Source organism: Hipposideros armiger, unplaced genomic scaffold (genome assembly GCF_001890085.2).
Source record: "Hipposideros armiger isolate ML-2016 unplaced genomic scaffold, ASM189008v1 scaffold_285, whole genome shotgun sequence".
Taxonomy (NCBI): domain Eukaryota; kingdom Metazoa; phylum Chordata; class Mammalia; order Chiroptera; family Hipposideridae; genus Hipposideros; species Hipposideros armiger.
This window is the reverse complement of record NW_017731635.1, coordinates 1,355,124-1,362,091: the sequence shown is the minus strand read 5'-3', so window position 1 is coordinate 1,362,091 and position 6,968 is coordinate 1,355,124.

Sequence of the window (6,968 nt, the reverse complement as noted above, 5' to 3'; positions counted from 1 at the left end):
AGAAAGAGATGCATTTTGTGGAGAGCTGGAAAGGGGCTATTTCTTCTGACCGTTAGAAGGGCTGACCCATCTGTTGTTAGAGGTGTGCGTTTGATCCGAACAGGGCTTAAAATGGTAGAGTGAAAACAACGCCAGGGTGTCCTTGAACTTCTCCAAGCACATCAACTGACAGACTCCAGATCCCAAATGGCTGGTGATGTGAGGTGAACTCACACATCACATGGGGACGATGTGGGCGGCCGCATTTGAAATGATCTCCTTGGTCTGCTGGACTTTCTCAGTGCCTCCATTGTATGTACTTAGATCAAGACTAATGCAACTTGCAGCTTGGGGACGCTGCTCTCACGGTTTCCCTCCTGACACCTTCCTTCTACACCTCTCGCTGTTTATACACATTCGGCTTTGCCGTGAGTTAGTGTTTGTTTTCTCTTTGGCATTTCATTTAGAGAGTGCTAGCAAGACCCGGATGAGGCCTGTACTAGTTTTGATGGTCCCCCCTCTCCTTAATTGAAGAGCAGAAGAAACTACAAATGACTCTTTATCTGATGGGAGCTGCCTTACCGGGGGTGGCTGCCTGTTTGGGAAACGCATCTTGCTGAAGAGTTTTCAGGTCCGGGTAACGAGTATTTCTGATCGTTGTGGTTCAGTCTTCAGGGGAAGGGGCCACAGTGCACCCTGATTGGGAGCCATGGCTCACGGGGACACAGCCATCAGCAGAATTGTGTGGAAAAGGAAATATTCTGCCTCTTCGTTCCGAATGCAGTGTCTCTGATACAGCAAGAGTAAACTACTGGCAGTGGGCCACCAGTAGAGTCCTTTCTTTCATAGATTGCTAGTGGCAGGAGTCTATAGGGGATGCCACTGCTGCCAAAACCTGTCCCTCAGGAAGCTAAATAAGTGCTGTCAGCATCTTTTGCTGGGGTCACTTGCCTTAGAATCCTGCTCCTCAAAGGGTGATCTGCAGACCAACAGCATCCGTGACNTCACTTTTGTTAAAAGATCACAATAAATGGACTTCACAGGCTTTTGAATGTTTAGTGTGGAGAGGTGGAGGGGTGCAGCCTTGTTCACACAGGTGTTGTAAGTGGTTCCACAGCCGACAAGGGACACAGGCTGTCTGATTTTTCTCGTGATACATGCCTAAACATTAACTTGAAATAACAATATTGCAGAAAAAATAAAGAAGAATTAATACAGCTTGATTGCAGATCCCTCTGCCATGCTAACTTTGCTCAGAGATGAGGTATGATAGCATTCCTGCTCATTTGCAGGGCAGGCCCTGATCACACATTCTTTGCTTATTCCTGATGTCTGTCTTATTACAAATACACCCCAAAGTGAAATTCAAAAGTAAACAACAGAAACTACAAAACCACAGTTCACAAACTGCACAACAGCTTGTAGTTCCCACAATTCTTAGCGGTGTCAGGGCTTTTGGGTTGTGTGTGATAGGGCAGGTGGTTAACTATCCCTCCTAGAAGATTCTAACCCATTTTTTTTTTTTAAATCAAGGAAGTGCATCGGCGGTGACATTATTTCAGAGGTAATATTTAATCCATTCTAAGTTATTGAATGAATAAAGTTTACATCAGAGTTTTTGTTTTTCTTAATAACAAATTATTTGTGCCCATCTCGTGGCTGGCTGGGATATGTTAAGGTTGAGCCTCACAGGCAAGATTATTTCCTTGCTGAATAACTAGGGGCTTCCCCAGCCTGAGTGTGGCCGTGGACGTGGGAGTCACAGCTACATGTTCTGGAAAGAGATCGGAGAGTGCGACAAAGCAGAGAGGCGTTTTCACATGAAAGTTCGCAGCTGAACATTTCAACATCCTCAAGGGGTTACCATTTTTGCCCCTTGCATGAAAGTGGGTGAAATAAAGGACAGACCCACAAATAAGGATGCACCTGGCTAACAAGTTGATTTCAGCCTTGTGAGATGGTCNGTTTAGGAAAGTCTGCAGCAGGAGCCAAGGCAGGCGGTTTGTATGGAAAAGCCACTGGAAGCCGCTTGCATATACCTGGAAGTTGGGTGGGGCGTGGTCTCAGGGAATCACTAGGGCGGGGCAGACAACAGGTGAGAACCAGTTTGATGGAGGCTCATATATGGTATCTGCCTACGTCTGCATGCAGGGCGGGGGAGGGTTCAACAAAGAAACAATGGCTTCCATCAGTTTCTCAGTCCTGGAGAAAGCTGTCCCTCCACGCTCACTCAGAAGCCAACAACTCAGTTCCTCCCTGTATGTACCTGGCATCTTTCGAGCTGCTCCCCCAGTGCTGGAGCTCAGACTGAGTTGAGTCCATCAGCAAGTAAGTCCTTGCGTGGTCCCTTTAAGAGGAGCGCCTGGGAGTACAGCCACCCTCTGTCTCACTCAGCCACAATCTCTGCTGGTTTTCACAGCCAGAAGTTATGAGGAATTCTCTCCCCAGCATTGCAGCTCTGGACTGGGTAGGGGCTGGGACCCCTCGCTCCTCATAGGGGCGGGGGGGGACCTCTACAGCTGAGATATTCCTCCCAATTTTTAATGGTCACACATGGCTCTGGGACCAGCCCATTCTGCGTCTCCACCCTTCCTACCAGTCTTAAAGTGGTTTCTTCCGTAGTTGTAGGGCTTTGGTTTGCTTAGACATCAGGCAATTCTCAATGATGGTTGTACTGTGGTTTAGTTGTAATTGATGTGGTCCTGAGAGGAGGTGACAACAGCATTTACTTAGTCTGCCATCTTGACCCCAGAACTTCTTATAACTGAGCGTTTGTACCCTTTGACCTACGTCACTCCATTTTCCTCTCCCTCCAGCTCCTGGTAACCACCATTCTATTTTCTGTTCCCATGAAATAGGCTTTTTTTTTTAAGATTTCACATGCAAGTGATATTATATAGTATGTGTGTTTCTTGGTCTGGCTTATCTCACTTAGCAAAATGCCCTCCAGATCCATCTATGTTGTTGCACATGGCAGCATTTCCTTCTTTTCTTATGGCTGAATAATACCCCATTGTATATATGTACCACATTTTCTTTATTCATCTGTTGAGGACATTTTAGGTTGTCTCCATATCTTGGCTATTGTGAATAATGCTGCAGTGNGTCCTCCACAACTAGACTGAAGAACAAAAGGACAGCAACTTGTCTGTTCCCCTTCCCTGATTCACCAATGCTGTTCCCTTTTCCCAATTCCACAATAAAATTAAAAAAAACCAACAAAACAGCTACTCAGAGACATTTGCAAATGAGGACTCTTTCATCATTCACAGCAGGTCTGCGTTTATTTGAGACAGTCGTGGAAGACTTTCGGTTTGTAGACAGTGCCTGGTGTGTGTATGCCACCAGACCCCTTGCTGAAAGCTGTAGCTCCTGGAGGTGCTGTCCGCTGCCTACAGGTAACCCCGTTTTCAGGCCGCATGCTGCCTCCCTTGGTGTGTCCTTTACATCTCTGTGAGTGCCAGCAAAGCCATCTCTACCCACAGGGAGGCGCCTCTGCATCACCCTTTTACCAAGAACGCTGTTTTCTTCCTTGATCTCCGATTTACACCCCCCACTTACCCCCGTTTTGCATCTCCCTCTTGTCCCCTAGCGCCCTGGGTGAGCCTAGCACAGCCACCGCTTGTTGGTGTCTGGGTGTGGCGTCACTGGCTGGTGACCCTCCTCCTGCTGACTGGCCCAAGGGGACTGACACCAAGAAGCTAAGGAGTTGAGGCATTCCGCAAGCCTCAAGCTAAAAATAGGAGAGGCGCCCTCAGCCCAGGGCACTTGAAGTGCTTCTGCCTGAAGATGGAGACTGGTTGTGACTTTAGGATATCAGTGCTGCAATTCTGTGACAGGCTTTCCCTGAAGCACCTGGTCACCCGCCCTCAGGTGGCCATGCAGGTGCAGACGTCAGGAATGTGTTTCAGCTCCTCAGGGTGAGAGCTGCCTTCTGTGTGGAAGGTAGATGCTGAGCAGTGAGCTTTGTCCTGGAGATGAAAGTGTAACAAAGCCCTTATTGGTCGGTCAGCTGACATTTGAATAGAGAGCTTTGTCTCCATGTTGGTTCATTTGGAAAATAGCTTTCTTTGATAGATCCACAAAGTCGCGTGGGAATGAAAGGGAACACGAATGTTACGAGGGAAGAAGCAGGCCTAATGCACTTTTCTACAGCCAGCCCGTGTGCCACATGCAACAGCGTCACTGCGCCACACGCAAGTGTCATGTCACATACAACAATGCAACGTATGACATACTATGCCAACATACTACATATGTCAGTGTCATTGTACACCCATGACAATGCAGTGTACGCCACACAGCAGTGTCAGCGCGGCACATGTGACTGTTGTGCCATGTACAGCCATGCCAGTCACCACATACAGCAATGCCATCTGCTCTGCGGGGCTGCCCCCTGTCACCTTTAAGAGAGCTTTTCTCTGTATCACTCTGCTATAACCTTTCCTTGAGGGATATTTTCCTGTTTAATTTATTTCTATTCCATGTAGTTTTAACATTGGGCAGTGAGTAAATTTTAAAGAACTACTCACAAAAATACAGTAAAATTTAACTGTATTTAATGTCAGATTACCACTGCACACCCACGAGGACAGCTATCATAAAAAAAATAGATGCTAACACGTCTTGAGGGTGTGGAGAAATTGGAAACCCTGTACACTGCTGGTAGGAGAGGAACGTTGGGCAGCTGCTGTGCAAAACAGCTGGGCAGTTCCTCAAATGACCCAGCACCTCCCCTCCGAGGCTTATATCCAAGAGAAGTGAAAACATATGTCCACACAAACTTGAGCATGAATGTTCATAGCAACATGATTCATAACAGCCCCCAACCCAAATGTCCATCAGTGGATGAATGGGTGAGATGTGGCCTATCCAGAAAATGGAATATTATTCAGGCATAGGATGGAATGAAGTACTCAGGCATGCTACAACATGGATGAACCTTAAAAACATTATACCGGATGAAAGACTCCGGTCACAAAAGACCACGTATAATTTTATTTATATGAAACGTTTGGAATAGGCCAATCTACGGAATGGAAGTAGATTAGTGGTTGCTGTGGAGTGGGGTGTTGGGGGGTGTGTTGGAGGGTGACAGCTGAAGATTCTGGGGTTTCTTTTCAGGGTGATGAAAATGTTCTAAAATTGATTGTGGTGATGGTTGCACATCTCTGAATATAGTAAAGCCCATTCACACTTTAAGTGGGCGAATTGTATGGCGTGTGAGTCATATTTCAGTAAAGCTATTTAAAAAGGAGAAAGATTCATACCTCATTGGCGAGCGTTATATCTATCTTCTCACATGCTGCTAACATGTTTTCACAGGAAGGCCCAGAGTTTGTCAACCTGCCATGGATGGGAAGTCTTGGCAGTGTCTGTGAAAGGTGCATGCAGGCTTAGGTAGGCACCTGATCTCACCTGGTGAGGACTGTGTAAAATCAGAGTGTATTATTCCTAGATTGGTCAGCCATGGAAGGAAGGGCCAACTCCTTCCTACCGAAGTGCTTTCCTTCCTGGCACAATCCACCACCTACTTTAAAAAANGTGGGATGTTTCCACCTCTTGTCTATTGTGAATAATGCTGCTGTGAACATGGATATGCAAATATCTGTTTGAGTCTTTGCTTTCACTTCCTTTGCGTGTATACCCAGGAGTGTGCAAATAAAGTTTTATTGTAACACAGCCATGTCTGTTTGTTTACCAATTGTCTATGACTGCTTTCACCTTACAACAGGAGACTTAACTAGTTATGACAGAGACCATTGGCTCACAGAGCTGAAAATATGTACTATCTGACCCTTTACAGAAGAAGTTTGCTGACTCCTGCTCTAGATCTAGTAAAATATGTACTTTCTTTGATGGTTCTGTTGGAGAGTTCCTTCTTATAGTCACTGGTTTTTAACAAGGCCTAGTTGTTTACCTGGTCGTTTGCAACATTTTTTTTTTTCCTGCCCCAACACATACATATTAATTTCCTAGGGCTGTCGTAACAAATTACCACAAACTTAATGGCTTGTAACAATAGAATTTTATTCTCTCATAGTCCTGGAGGCTAGAAGTCTGAAATCAAGTTGTCAGCAGAGTTGGTTCCTTCTGAAGGCTCGAGGGGAGAATCTATTCTGTGGCCCTGTCCTAGCTCCTGGTGGTTGTCAGTCATCCTTAGGTTTCCTTGGCTTGTAGCTACATCACCCCGTCTGTGCCTCCATGGTCACATCACCTTCTCCCTGCGTCAATCTGTATATTGTCTCTCCTTCTTTTCTCTTATCAGGACTTGTTATTAGATTTAGGGCACACCTAGTTAATCTAGGATGATCTCATCTTGAGATCTTTCACTTAATTACGTCGGTAACAATGACCTATTTCCACATAAGGTCATGGTCACAGGTACTAGGGCTTAGGACTTGGACATTTCTTTTCTGGGGGGACACTATAGAACTTCGACAAAAGACAGATCAACAGGAGAAACGATTTATTTTGAATGCACATAGGGGCTACACAGAAAAATGAAAATCCCAAGAAGTAGTTAGGCTTAAGAGCTTGGATACTATTTTTAAAAAGGTGATAAATTGTACAGAAGTAACTAAACAAAGGAAAATAAATTAAGGCTGCTTGAGGGAGGGTAAATTGAGGGAAGGTAAATATAAAGGGGAAACTAATGGAAGGCAAAAGCTATTTGGTAATATTTGTTATGCAGACTCAAGTTGGCAATCTCCAGTGATAGGAGTCTCTGGTGATAAGAGTTGTTCTTCTCTTCCTGGTATGGGGAAGGGGCACCTTTACACATGAAAATTTATGCCCTGATTTTTGGCAGAAAGGAGGAGGCAGAGAGTTCCTTCTGCATCTTCTGTTTCTCATTTGCCTTCACCTCGAGTCCTTACGCTAAAGGAGCATATTTTGGGGTAGCATATTTGGATCCCTGCACCACTCAACCCACTACAACATGTAATGGATGACATTCACATCCAAGCTGTGTGGATGTATATATGTCT